At 40.3% G+C, this 12778-nt stretch overlaps 1 long non-coding RNA gene across 2 annotated transcripts; it reads right to left on the bottom strand.

Moving 5' to 3' along the window:
- Nucleotides 1-644: 644 nt before the first annotated feature.
- LOC131812529 (uncharacterized) lies at nt 645-3199 on the bottom strand. 2 transcript variants are annotated; one of them, XR_009346387.1, is made up of 4 exons: nt 2659-3199; nt 2066-2284; nt 1827-1923; nt 645-972 (listed from the first exon to the last, which is right to left on the bottom strand). It is a non-coding gene; the product is annotated as an uncharacterized LOC131812529 (long non-coding RNA). The 2 variants fall into 2 exon arrangements; XR_009346386.1 differs by lacking the exon at nt 2659-3199 and having other exon boundaries at nt 2066-2633.
- Nucleotides 3200-12778: the final 9579 nt, after the last annotated feature.

Here is a 12778-nt window from a genome sequence, read left to right as displayed (position 1 = left end):
GACAGGTTTTATTGGAGATAATAACAGGCTGTCAAAGGCACTGTCAGGGATTTCAACAGGAAGGCTTAGAAGTTGATGGGGATCGGAGAAACCCCAATAGAGTCTTTCTCCTGATTCCGGGCCCAAATCTGAGCTTTTGAGGGCCCTGAGTGAGCAGTCCCACCTTCTCAGATGTTGCACACCACTGCAGACATGCATGTTCTTCTTCGGGAGCCTCTTTTGATAAATCAGGCTTTTTTTCCCTCTTTTTTCTTTTCTTTTTCTTTTTTTCTTTTTCTTTTTTAGAAATTGCAAACTGTGTTTAACCCCAAAGTCGCATCATCAAGGCAGAAACCAGGAGCCCCAAGTGGGGAGCACAGCTACCAGGAGAGCCCCTCTCTGTGCAAGGAGGGGTTAACGCCACGGTGCTGGGGCTGGGACGTGCCCAAATGTTCTCAGTGTTCTCGGGTTGAGTAATTCTTAGAAGGGCTAAACAGAATGGGGGGGGGGGGGGAGGACCCTGTGGCCTGGAGCTCTCTCAGAGGCAGGAAGACAATGCATGGAAAAAACAAAAGAAAGAAACTGAATAAACCCTTTCTGGAGTTTAAAATAAATGCTGCTTTTGTTGGTGTGGTGTTCACAAATTAGCCAGAGTTCAGACAGGCTAAATATAAAACTTCCAATGCAGTTTATTTAGACACTTTCTGTCCTATCCCAATCAATCCGAGGAAGAAAATTAAAGCAAAATGTAGACAAAATGGGGGTGGGGGGAGGTACGCGTGTGCACGCTAATTCAAAACCAGCTTATACTTTGAGTAAGTTGTTCATCTCCTTCCCCCCTCCCCCTGCCGTCACCAGTCAGCTCATTCTTGAGATTCTGTTTCCCAGCAGCAATGTCTCCGGCCTGGTCCTGATGAACTCGGAGGCTCCCTGCTCCCCCACCGTCACTTGAGAACCAGCCATCAAGTTCAAGACTTGACCTCCTAACCACTTCTGGAAGGCAAAAAAAAAGAAAGAAAGAAAACACTTTGTAAGGAAGCCCCGGGGAATGGTCCTGCCCAAGCCTGACACACCTAACGTCCCTCAGCCACCTCCGTTTCCCCACCTCTTAAATTAGTGGTTCTCTGCCCAGGCTGCAAATTAGAATCCCCTGGGAAGCATTTAAAAATTTCCAAAGCCCAGGCTATATCCCAGACCAATTATATCAGAGTCTCTGTGGGTGGAACAGAGACATCAGTATTTTTTAAATCTCCCCAGGAGACTCCAGGTGCAGCCGGACTGAAAACCACTAGTCTGACTGCTACTGCTGGGTCCGGTCTTGCTCTGCACCCAGCAACGATCCCACCGAAGATTAGGAGCCAGCTTTCTAAAGGCGTACATCCGATCAGGTTTTCTCCCTGTTTAAGAGGCCTGAAGGGTTCCTTATTGCCTACAGGAAAATATCCAAATACCTTAGCAGGACCATCAAGTCTTCCCAGCCTCCATTTCCCTCTCTAGCTGAACTTCCTACCAGTCCCGGCCCCCACGCTCGCCAACCCCAGCAACCAGAAGCTCTGGAAGCTTCACGTGCGCGCGTCCTAGCCTTCCACCGGGCTGCTCTGCTGGGCTGGAAGCTTCTCTTGCCCCCAACCCGGGACCTTCTCACATCTAACTTCCCATCCACTTTTGGTTTCATGTCTGTTGTTTCTCCTTATGAAATCCCACACCTGGGTAGCTGCTCACCATCACCAGCATGGCCCCCGAACCCTAAATGTACCTGGAATCTAGGTGAAGAACATGTCTATCGCGCATCCGTGTTCTCTCCAAATCCTGTGTTTTACTCTAGTCCAGGTAGAAAGCCCCCTTACGTGCTTTCTCTTCCACCGGCTTGTAAACCATCAGGACTAAAGTCAATGCTTTGTCCATCTTCACGTCCTCGGCGCCCAGTTCGGCCCTTGGCAGGTGCTGAAAGCACAGAACCAACAAGGACTGAGCGGTCCCAGCCAGCTCTACCCAGGAAACTTCACTTTCCAATTCAGTGTTATACCATTCCTAGCTGCGAATCTCTCCCGGAATACTTGAATTGTTGCAATAAAATCCAACCTACCTTTCCTACGGTACGTACAAATGGCCAAGGCTCCGCAGCTCCATCCAGCTGATCCTGGGGCAGCCGCGAGAGGACGGCAGTCAGCTCTGGTGTCAGAAACCAAAGGGTCTTGCAGGCCCCTTCCTAAGAAGGTAAGGACCTCTGCTGCAGCGGTCAAGACTCGGACCGTAGTTGAGGCTTGCAAGGCTTCCGACACAGCTTTTTTTGAACTGATTCCCACTGAAGAAGATAGAAAATACTACCAGAACTGATGGAGCATGGGGAGAGATTTAGACCATCAAAGCCTTCTCTGCCTTTGGGATAGCCTGGACTTCAGCATCAGTCATATGAGCATGAAGGTAGATGAAGGCCGGACGTGAATGCTGAAAGCCTTGCGTTCTGGAAAGCCGCACTGTTTGCCCCAGGAGTGGAGGAGGGATGGACAGTTCCTAGAACAGAATGCCCCAAGATGACTTATTGAAAGCATAAAACTAAGTGGGTGGGAGAGGGCCCTGGGCGAGGGCTCATCAGAAAGAGAGGAAGAGGCAGAGACAGAAAGGAGGAAGGAAAAAAGGAAAGGTAAACAAGAGGGAAAAATGAAAAGGTTCACCTACGTTCTCTCCAGGAGCACTCCTACCCATGCCCGTGGGGCTCTGCCCCAGCCAAGCCTGCTAACCAAAAATGAAAGTATTTAAAGATAAGATCCAGGGGCGCCTGGGTGGCTCAGTTGGTTAAGCAACTGCCTTTGGCTCAGGTCATGATCCTGGAGTCCCAGGATCGAGTCCCACTCAGCAGGGAGCCTGCTTCTCCCTCTGACCTTCTCCCCTCTCATGCTCTCTGGTCTCCCTCTCCCTCTCTCGCTCTCAAGTAAATAAATAAAATCTTAAAAGAAAAAGAAAAGAAAAAAGATAGGACTCAGAGAGGACAGGGTAAGGGAGGGGAGGGAGTCAACACATTTGGAATCTGTCTCCAACCTCTGGTGAGTATCTTACTCTCATTTCAGGGATAAGGAAAATGCAACAGAGAGCAGTCAGCACAAGAGGAGGGAAGGCAGCCGGAATAGAACAAGAAAGTCATTGTCCAAGAAAAAGAGCGCAGCAGGGACGCTTCTCAGACATTCTGCATAAACCCTGCGTGGCCCTGGGACCACACCAGCCTGGCTCTTTCCAGAGCTTATGGACCTTTCTTGGGCCTAAGCCCAGGAGCCCATCTGCTACCTATCCAGGTTGTAGACTGGTTGTAGGCTGGCTAACCCTTCGGTTGACTGCAGAGTGTAAGAAGGCAGAATACATTCTCTTAACTTGTGCCCCAGGCCCGGAACTCCTCCAGGCCCGGAGAAGGGGCAGCCAGGCCCCTTCCTGCCCCCCTGACTCCCCTCCCCACCCTCCTTCTCCAGGCCAGACAGAGACAGGAGGTCTTTCTAAGCCACACCCCCACGCCAAACACAAACTGCATCGAAGACCCCCTGACAGAAGCTTTGCCATCCTCATGGCTTTGGCTCTTTTAGTGCACGTTTGTGGGTTTTGAATGCTGATCTGAGTCTGAAGAACCCTCTCTCTTTTCTCTTTTCTCTTTTCTGACATGTTGAAGGGTCACAGCTTTCAGAGAGAATCTGGCCAGCTGGATGGGAAGGATAAATTCAGACTGGAGGTGAGCAGCCCACAAATTTCTCACATTCCTGTTTTCGGTTATCAGCCATCACTTTTCAACAGGTTCCCATAATATGCCCGCCTGACTGCGCAGAGCTCCCAAACTCTAGCGCTTTGCTAGGGAATGTTCCTAAAACAACGAGAACAAGTTGGAACCAAGTACCCAGTTATATCAGGCATTGTGGGGCTAATAATATCAACCATAACAATAATAACAAATTTTATATGGCACTCAACATTTCACAGATGGCTTTCACAAGTGTTATTTAATTTCATTGTCGTTAGCAATCTTAAGTGGTAGGTGGGGCAAATATCTTTCCCCATGCCTAGATAAACAACCTGAGGTCCAGGCAGGTTAAGGCATTTGCTCAAGTTCACATGGTTATTCAAGGAAGGGCATGAAATTGAAACATCCAGCCTTCAGTTTCCTGCTCTTTCCACCATATTACAGATTTTGATACATTTATCTCTCGTTTGAGAAAAAAAATTCTCACCGTAATTCCCACTGGTGGTATTATTTCCGATTCCTAGAGTTTAATAGGAAAAAAGGAAACAGTTTCATGTTTAGTTTTGTTTTGCTTCTCGAAGAGAACTTGAAGCGGCTATTGTCCTGCATATAAGACATCTCTTCTTCGAGTTAAATATCAGCGTTTCCTTCAAGCGGAAAGATCTGAAGAGGTGAACAAACACATATGAAGGAAAGGTCCTAAGACATACCCATCCCAGGAGCCCTAACTTACTAACTTCTTAAAATGACCTAATCCAAAGGCTACCGATCAGCCCTGTTTCTTTCCAACCTCAGAGGCAGGGAAATAAATTGTCGTTTTTCTTTCTTTCAGTGTTTATTTTTTGTTGTTTTTATTCTCATCATTGAGTATTTGGTGACCGCATGTGCTTGGGTGATTTTTAAAATTGTGTTTATAATTCTTGAAAAAGCCAATCCCCCAGGAATGCGTCATCTGCTACAGCAGGTGGGTTTTGTCCACACGCATTTTGTTGGTGCATAACATATTTTAGTTGTAATCGCTTCAGTGTACATTCTGCTTAAAATAGCAATTCTTTGTTGTAAAGAACTACCTGGGTTTCCTCCTCAAAACTAGAAAGGAGTAAATAGACGAAGCACAGAAATCTGCATGCCAGGGAATTATGGTGAGGACACAACTTCTTTAGTATCCCACTGTTGAATGAATACCCTGAGGGCGGGGACTGTGTTTATCTACACCAAGGTTGTGTGATGAAGCCAAGCAGCCCTGAGTTCCAGTCCAAATCGACTCACTTACTAGGTTTCATCTTGGTTAAGTCATGGAACCTCTCTGGAACTCAGTTTCCCCATCTGGACATCAACTTTGCAGAAGTATGGTGAAGACTGTGTGAAATAATGAATACACAAAATCTGGCACAGAAGAAGCACTCAATAAATATTAGCTCCCTGTCCCATTATTCATCTTAGCAACCCCACATGGCAAACACTCAATTACTTGTTTGCTAATGTTCTGAGTATGTCAAACTCCTATTTGAATTTTGTTTATCTCTTAATTTAGAAAAAGAAAAAAATGGGGAGGTGCCTGGATCGCTCAGTCAGTTAAGCATCTGTCTTCTGTTAGTTCATGATCCAGGAGTCCCAGGTTCGAGTCTCACATGGGGCTCACTGCTCAGCAGGGAGTCTGCTTCTCCCTCTGCCCCTCACCCCGCTCCCATACTCTCTCTCTCAAATAATAATAATAATAATGAAAAATTTAAAAAGGGGGGGGGAACGATATTAAAAATAAGGCCAGACAGTGTTAAACACACTAAGAGAATGTAGGAATGTAGGATATGGAACTGGCGGCAAAAAGCAGCTCTGCGCACATGTTTGCCCAACTTTAAGCCCATCTTAAGGTTCTAGATACAGGGATTGGATTGTTATCATCTAGAGTGCTTTTATTTTTATCTTTGTTTTTGGTCTTATAAAATGGTAGTTATAAAGCGTAAAGTAAGATGAACGACATCACCTGACCTCAGGACTCAGAGTTCTTCATGCCGAGTATCTCCTTTCACACAGACCCATTATTAATTAGCACCAGATATTTAACACAAAATATTTAAAATGATTTTTGTCAGGGCATGCTTAAAGTAGTGAAAAATTAGAAACAACATAAATGTCCAAACATAAGAGGATCACTATATAAATTGTTAATGACCCATACAGTGGAGTACTGGGTGGCCATTATGAGGCGGGTCTGTATTTACTGCTCTGGAAAAATGTTCATAATGATAACTGAAATATGCAGGTTACAAACACCCCCATACACCTCAAATGAACACTTTTAAAATGTATTTATCAGTTTAACATGCACAAAAGTTCTGACAGATTATACAGTAAATGATTTTCTTCTGGGTGATGGATTTAGGGTGAATTAACTCATGTTTTCTTTGTTATTTCTTACTATGTTCTACTTTATCAACAATTTTTATTGCCTCCGTGATTTAAAAGAGGGGTGTGGCACACAGTTATTTTTCAGTAATTACATATTTGTTTACAGCTTCTCGCTCCTGATGATCATGCTTTGAGATCAGGCAGCCTGAATCATCTGAAGGACTCTACTTTGGTCACCAGCATCTCATTCTTCTCCTAAATACACATTTTAAAATTTATATTAGATTCACAAGAGAAAAAAATAAATAACTCCTGCCAAATATGGGACATGATGAAAATTTTGAGTTTTTAGTTGTTATCTGCAGTGAATCTGCTTTTTTTGATGTAATTGATATAGAAGGTCATAATGTGCTATTCACAGAGATACAGTAGCTAGCGAATTGGCAAGCCTTAATGGCATTTACAATTAAAACTTAAAAAAATTTCAAAACCAAGCAAATACATTTAAATATAGTGGTTAAAAATGTCATCATAATCACAATAGAAATAAAGTCTATCTCTAAGATTTGAGTTGCCCAGGCAAAGTAATGGGTAAGGCCTACCTAGCTTTCAAAGGACAGATAATTCCTATATTGTATAAATGCTTCCAGAGTGTATAAAAGGATGGAAAGCTTCCCGGTGCAATACAAAAATCTAGCCATAATCTGTATATCAAAATCTATAAGGACATTTATGGAAATGTATAGAGGAAGACGTGGAAGGATATACTTCATCTAGATCAATCTCATTTATGTGTATAGAGGAAAAAACCTTAAAGTATAAGAATATAAGAAAGTCCAATCCAGCTTTGTATGATAGCAATCACAGGAAATAAGATTTTCTCTGAAATACAAGGATACTTCAAAATCAAGTAATCTATTACTGTAATTCCATGAAATGGGGAGATTGAAGGAGAAGTTTTTAAATTACCTAAAGAAATAGATTTTTTAAAATTATTTAATTTAGGAAAAGTTTTTTTTTTTAATCTCAAGAAGAAAAGATACATAATTAAAACTGCATTATACAAAGTGACATCACCAAGATGGCTACATAAGTCATTCCGGACTGCTTCTTCTCACAAGAAGAACAACTAACCCCTATTCAAGAACAAGATGCCATTGAAAGAATCCTAGTACCTGGGGTGAGGCTAAAGCACCTACATACCCCTGCACCCCAGAGACCAAGACAGACTGCATTGGAAGGGTAAGAGGAGTGACTACACACTGGCCACATTGCCCTCCCCTAGGACAACACAACACCACAGAGAGGTCTCTTCCATGCTGCTGATTTTCCAGGAAGGGAAAAAAATTCCAAGAGGACAATCAGCCTCTCCCAGCTTTGTGGGTTGCTATCTGGGAGCCCCTATTCTGATCTCACAATAAAGGGATTACAGGGGAATCTGTAAGGCATAGCCACTGGGAATTGACTGTGACAGAGAAGGGAGGAAAAGCTTGCAACAATCACCACGTGGATACTCACACCAAGTAGGAGTTCACACTCAGAGTGCTCAAGTAGGAATACCAACCTGTGGCTTTACTCATCTGCAGAAACAAGTCCAGAGAACCGAACCAGAGTACATGGGAAGCTGAATAGCCCATCCAGCAGCCCTAAGTCCAATGATACTGGAACAGAGAACACAGCCATGGCTTCCCCCATCTGCAGAACAAAACCCAGGGCCCCACCTGACCAGGGAACTCAGAGTACACTCAAGCCTAATTCAGGCTCTCAAACAATGAACTGTACAAGCTCTGGGTCCTGATTTGATGCCCTGCAAATTCAGAGAAGTTAATTATTAGCCCCATCTACTACTACCCCATCCTAACCATCTAGTAAAACTATCCAGAGAATTCAGAAAACTGTAAAGCCTTTCCTACAACCTTACTTGGGTAAGGAACAAAGACAGTAGTCCCATTCAACTCTTCTCAGCCAATAGTATATGCCCCTCTCCCATCCTCAGAGTTCAAACACGGGGCCCACACAAAAATAGCAGACCTTATGTGCCCAAAGATATTATTAGTACACATACCCAAAAACCCAAACTGAGGCAACTGGTGAAGAATTATCTCTGCCAAAGTAAAACTGTAAAGTCTGGAAGAAGAGTCCCATTACTCAAATGTGCAGACACCAACATAAGAAATCAAGAATCATAAAAAAATCAGATAAGCATGGCATCACCAAAGGAAGCTAATAAAACTCCAACAACTAATCCTAAAGAAAATGAGATGTATAAACTGTCAGTTAAAGAATTCAGAATAATCCTCCTAAAGAAGTCTAGGGAAGTAGAAGCAAAGAAAGACAGACAAGTTTGACAAGGAAATAACAATCATCAAAAAATAAGTAAATCAATCAATCATAGGATTGAAAACTACAAATACTGAACTATAGAATTCATAGAGAGTTTCAAAAGTAGACTCAACCATGCCCAAGAAAAAACTAGCAACTTGGAGGAGGCATTGGAAATTATACAGAGGAACAAAAAGAAAAAAGAAGAAGAAGAAGGAAAAAGAGTGAAGAAAGCCTAAGGGAATTATAGAACACAATGAAAAGAAAGAATATTTGTATCATAAGAATTCCAAAAGAAAAAGGGAATGGGAAAGGGACAGAATGTATTTTTGAAGCAATAAAGGCTGCAAACCTCCACACCTGGAAATAGAAATGAACATCCAGGTCTGTGAGATCCAAAGGATTCCAAAGAAGTTGAACCTGAATAAGGACATCAAGACACATTGTAATTAAATTGTCAAAAGTCAAAGACAAAGAATTTTAAGAGCAGCAAAACAAAAGAAAGAAGTTCCACATAAGGGAACCCTTGTAAAACCAAAAGGATTTCTCAACAGCAATATTCAGACCAGGAGAGAATGGGATGAATATTCAAAATATTGAAAGAAAATAACTCTTAACCAAGAATTCTATACCTGACAAAGCTGTCCTTCAGAAACAAAGAAGGGATAAAAACTTTCTCAAATAAACAAAAGTTGAAGGAATTCACTACCATCAGACCTGCCCTAAAAGAAATGAATAGAAGTAAAAGAACACCAGTTAACATCACAAAAACACACAGAAGAAATATAAATATTACAGATAAGGTAAATGTATATGCATAGATCTCAATATGGTAATAGTGGTGCAACTCATAAATCTAACTTAAAAGCTTTAAAAAAAAAACCCTACACAGTAAAAATAACTATAAATGCAGTAGTCTGTTATTAGTTACACAATTAAAATATGTAAATTGTAACAGCAATAATCTAAAATGTGAGAGGGAGAAGAAGTAAAAGGGTAAAGTATATAAATTCTACTAACGTTAACCCAGTATCAGATTAAAACAGAGTGTTATAAGTTTCAGGTTTCTTATATAAGCATCATTGTAACCACAAAGGAACATATTATAACAATTACACCAGAGAACACAACAAAAATATCAAAGAATACTAGCATCAAGAGATATCAAAAACAAACCAAAAAAGATCACAGGACAAGAAACAAGGAACAGGGGCACCTGGGTGGCTCAGTGGGTTAAAGCCTTTGCCTTTGGCTCAGGTCATGATCTCAGGGTCCTGGGATTGAGCCCCACATTGGGCTCTCTGCTCAGCAGGGAGCTTGCTTCCCACCCACCCTCACCTCTCTGTCTCCTTATGATCTCTGTCAGTCAAATAAATAAATAAAATCTTAAAAAAAAAAAAAAAAGAAAGAAACAAGGACAAGGAACAATCTATAAACCACCAGAAAGCAATTAACAAAATGACAGTAAGCACACACCTATCACTAATTACTTTAAAAATAAATGGACCAAATACTCCAAGCAAGAAACATAGAATGGCTGAATGAATAAAATACAAGATCCAACAACATTCTGCTTACAGGAGACTTTAACCTAAAGGATATGTAAACTGAGAGTTAAAGTATGGGAAAAGACATTTCAAACAAATGGTAACAAAAAGAAAAAAAATCAGAGGTAGCTATACTTACTGATATCAGACAAAATGGACTTTAAGTTAAAAGTGGTAAAAAGAGAAGCAACTGGGTGGCTCAGCTGGTTGAGTTTCCACCTCTTGGTTTTGGTTCATGTCTTCGGGGTGGTGAGATCATGGGGCTCCATCCTCAGCAGGGAGTCTCTCCCTCTCCCTCTGCCCCTCCCCCCCAAAATAAATAAATAAATCTTAAAAATAATAAAAGTGGGAAGAAGAGACAGAGAAGGTCTTTATATAATGATAAAGAGGTCAAAATATTTTTAAAAAGATACATAACCATTGTAAGTCTCTATGTGCCCAACATCAGAGCATCTAATTATATAAAGCAAAAACTAACAGAGCTAAAAGAGGAAATAAACACTTCTACAATAATAAATAGGGACTTTAATATCCCACTATCAACAATGGATAGATCATTCAGATAGAGAATCAATACAGAAACATCAATTTGAGCAACCCTACAGAACAAATAAAACTAACAAACATGTATAGAACATTCTGTCCAATAATAACAGAATACACATATTTCTTAATCACACATGGAACATCTCCTAGGATAGAGCATATGTTGGGTCACAAAACAAATTTTAGCAAATTCAGAAAGATTGAAATCATACCAAGTATCTTCTCTGACAACAAGGGCATGAAACTAGAGAACAAAAACAAGGGGAAGAGGAAAATCCACAAACACATGGAAATTAAACAACACTGCCTTGAACTACCAATGGATCAAAGAAGAAATTGAAGGGAAAATAAAAATTTCTTAAGACAAATGAAGATGAAAACACAACATACTAGAACTTAATGAAATGCAGCAAAGGGAGTACTAAGAAGGAAGGTTGTAAAAAGAAACACCCACTTTAGGAAGCAAGAAAGATCCCAAATAAACCTAACTTGACATCTTAAGGCACTAGACAAAAGAAGAACAAACTGAGCCCAAAGTTAGCAGAAGGAAGGAAATAACAGATTAGAGCAAAAATAAATGAAATAGAGAACAGAAAAGTAGAGAAGAATAACAAAGCTGAGCTGGTTCTTTGAAAAGATAAACAAAACTGACAAACCCTTTGTTAGACTAATCAAGAAAAATAAAGGACCCAAGTCAACAAAATTACAAATGAAAAAGGAGATATTACAACTAATACCACAGAAATTCAAAGGATCATAAGAGGCTACTATGAATGAGTATACACCAACAAACTGGATGACCTAGGAGAAATGGAAAATTCTAGAAACATACAACATACTAAGACTGGATCAAGAAGAAATGGAAGATCTGAATAGACCGATTACCAGTAAGGAAATTGCCGCAGAATGAAATATCTTCCAATGAAGAAAAGCCCAGGATCAGAGGGTTTCTCTGGCAAATTTTACTAAATTTTTAAAGAATTAACACAAATCCTTCTCAAATTCTTCCAAAAAATTGAAGAGGAGGGACCACTCCAAACTCATTTTACAAGGCTAGCATTATCCAGATACAAAAGCCAGAAAAGAACACCAGAAAAGAAAACTACAGGCCAATATCCCTGGTGAGTATAGATGTGAAAGATCTCAAGAAAACACTACCAAACTGAATCAGCAGCATATTAAAAGCATCGTTCACCATTAATCAAGTGGGATTTATCCCTAGGATACAGTGATGTTTCAATATACACAGATTAATTAATGTGAAACATAACATTAATGGAATGGAAGAAAAGAAACAATCATCTTCATAGATCCAGAAAAAGCATTTGACAAAATTCAATATTCATTCATGATAAAATCTCTTAACGAAGTAGATATAGTGGAAATGTACCTCAACATAACAAAGGCCATATATGACAAGCACACATCTGACATCATGTCGAATGATGAAAAGCTAAAAACATTTCTTCTAAGAGCAGGAAAAAGAGAAGGAGTGCCCATTTTTACCACTCCTGTACAACCATACTACTGGAAGTCTTAGCTGGAGCTATAAGACAAGATAAAAAAGATACCAGAATTCAGAAGGAAGAAGTATAATTGTTTATATTTGCAGACAGCATGATTTTATACACTGAAAATCTTAGACTCAAGCAAAAACTGTTATATCTATGGATGAATTCAGTAAGGTTGCAGGGTACAAAATTAACACAAAAATCAGTAGCGTTTCTACATACTAACAACAAAATTTCTGAAAAAGAAATTAAAAAATCAATCTCATTTACAATAGCATTAAAACAATAAAACACTTGGGAATAAATTTAACTAAAAAGGTGAAATATCTCTACACTGAAAACTAGAAGACATTGATGAAAGAAATCAAAGAAGACAGAAAGAAATGGAAAGGTATCTCATATTCACGGATTGGAAGAATTAATATTGTTAAAATGTCAATGCTACCAAAAGCCACCTGTGCATTCAATGCATACCCTATCAAGAGTCTAATGACTTTTTTACAGAAGTAGGAAAAACACTTCTATAATTTGTATGGGACCCCAAAGATCTATATGGATTGCTATATGGATGGCTAAAGAAATCCTGAGAAAGAAGAATAAAGCAGGATATATCACACTTCCTGATTTCAAGCTATACTACAAAGTTCTGTCATCAAAACAATATGGTACTGCATAAAAACAGACAAACAGACAAATGGAACAGAATCAAAAGCTCAGAAATAAACCCAAGCATAGTCAACTAATCTTTGATGAGGGAGCCAAGAATACCCAATGGAGAAGAAACAGTGTCTTCAATGAATGGA

The sequence above is a fragment of the Mustela lutreola genome, chromosome 12, assembly GCF_030435805.1.
Source record: "Mustela lutreola isolate mMusLut2 chromosome 12, mMusLut2.pri, whole genome shotgun sequence".
In the NCBI taxonomy this organism is placed as follows: domain Eukaryota; kingdom Metazoa; phylum Chordata; class Mammalia; order Carnivora; family Mustelidae; genus Mustela; species Mustela lutreola.
The sequence above is the reverse complement of the archived record's forward strand: the minus strand, read 5'-3'. Positions and strand labels throughout refer to the sequence as shown.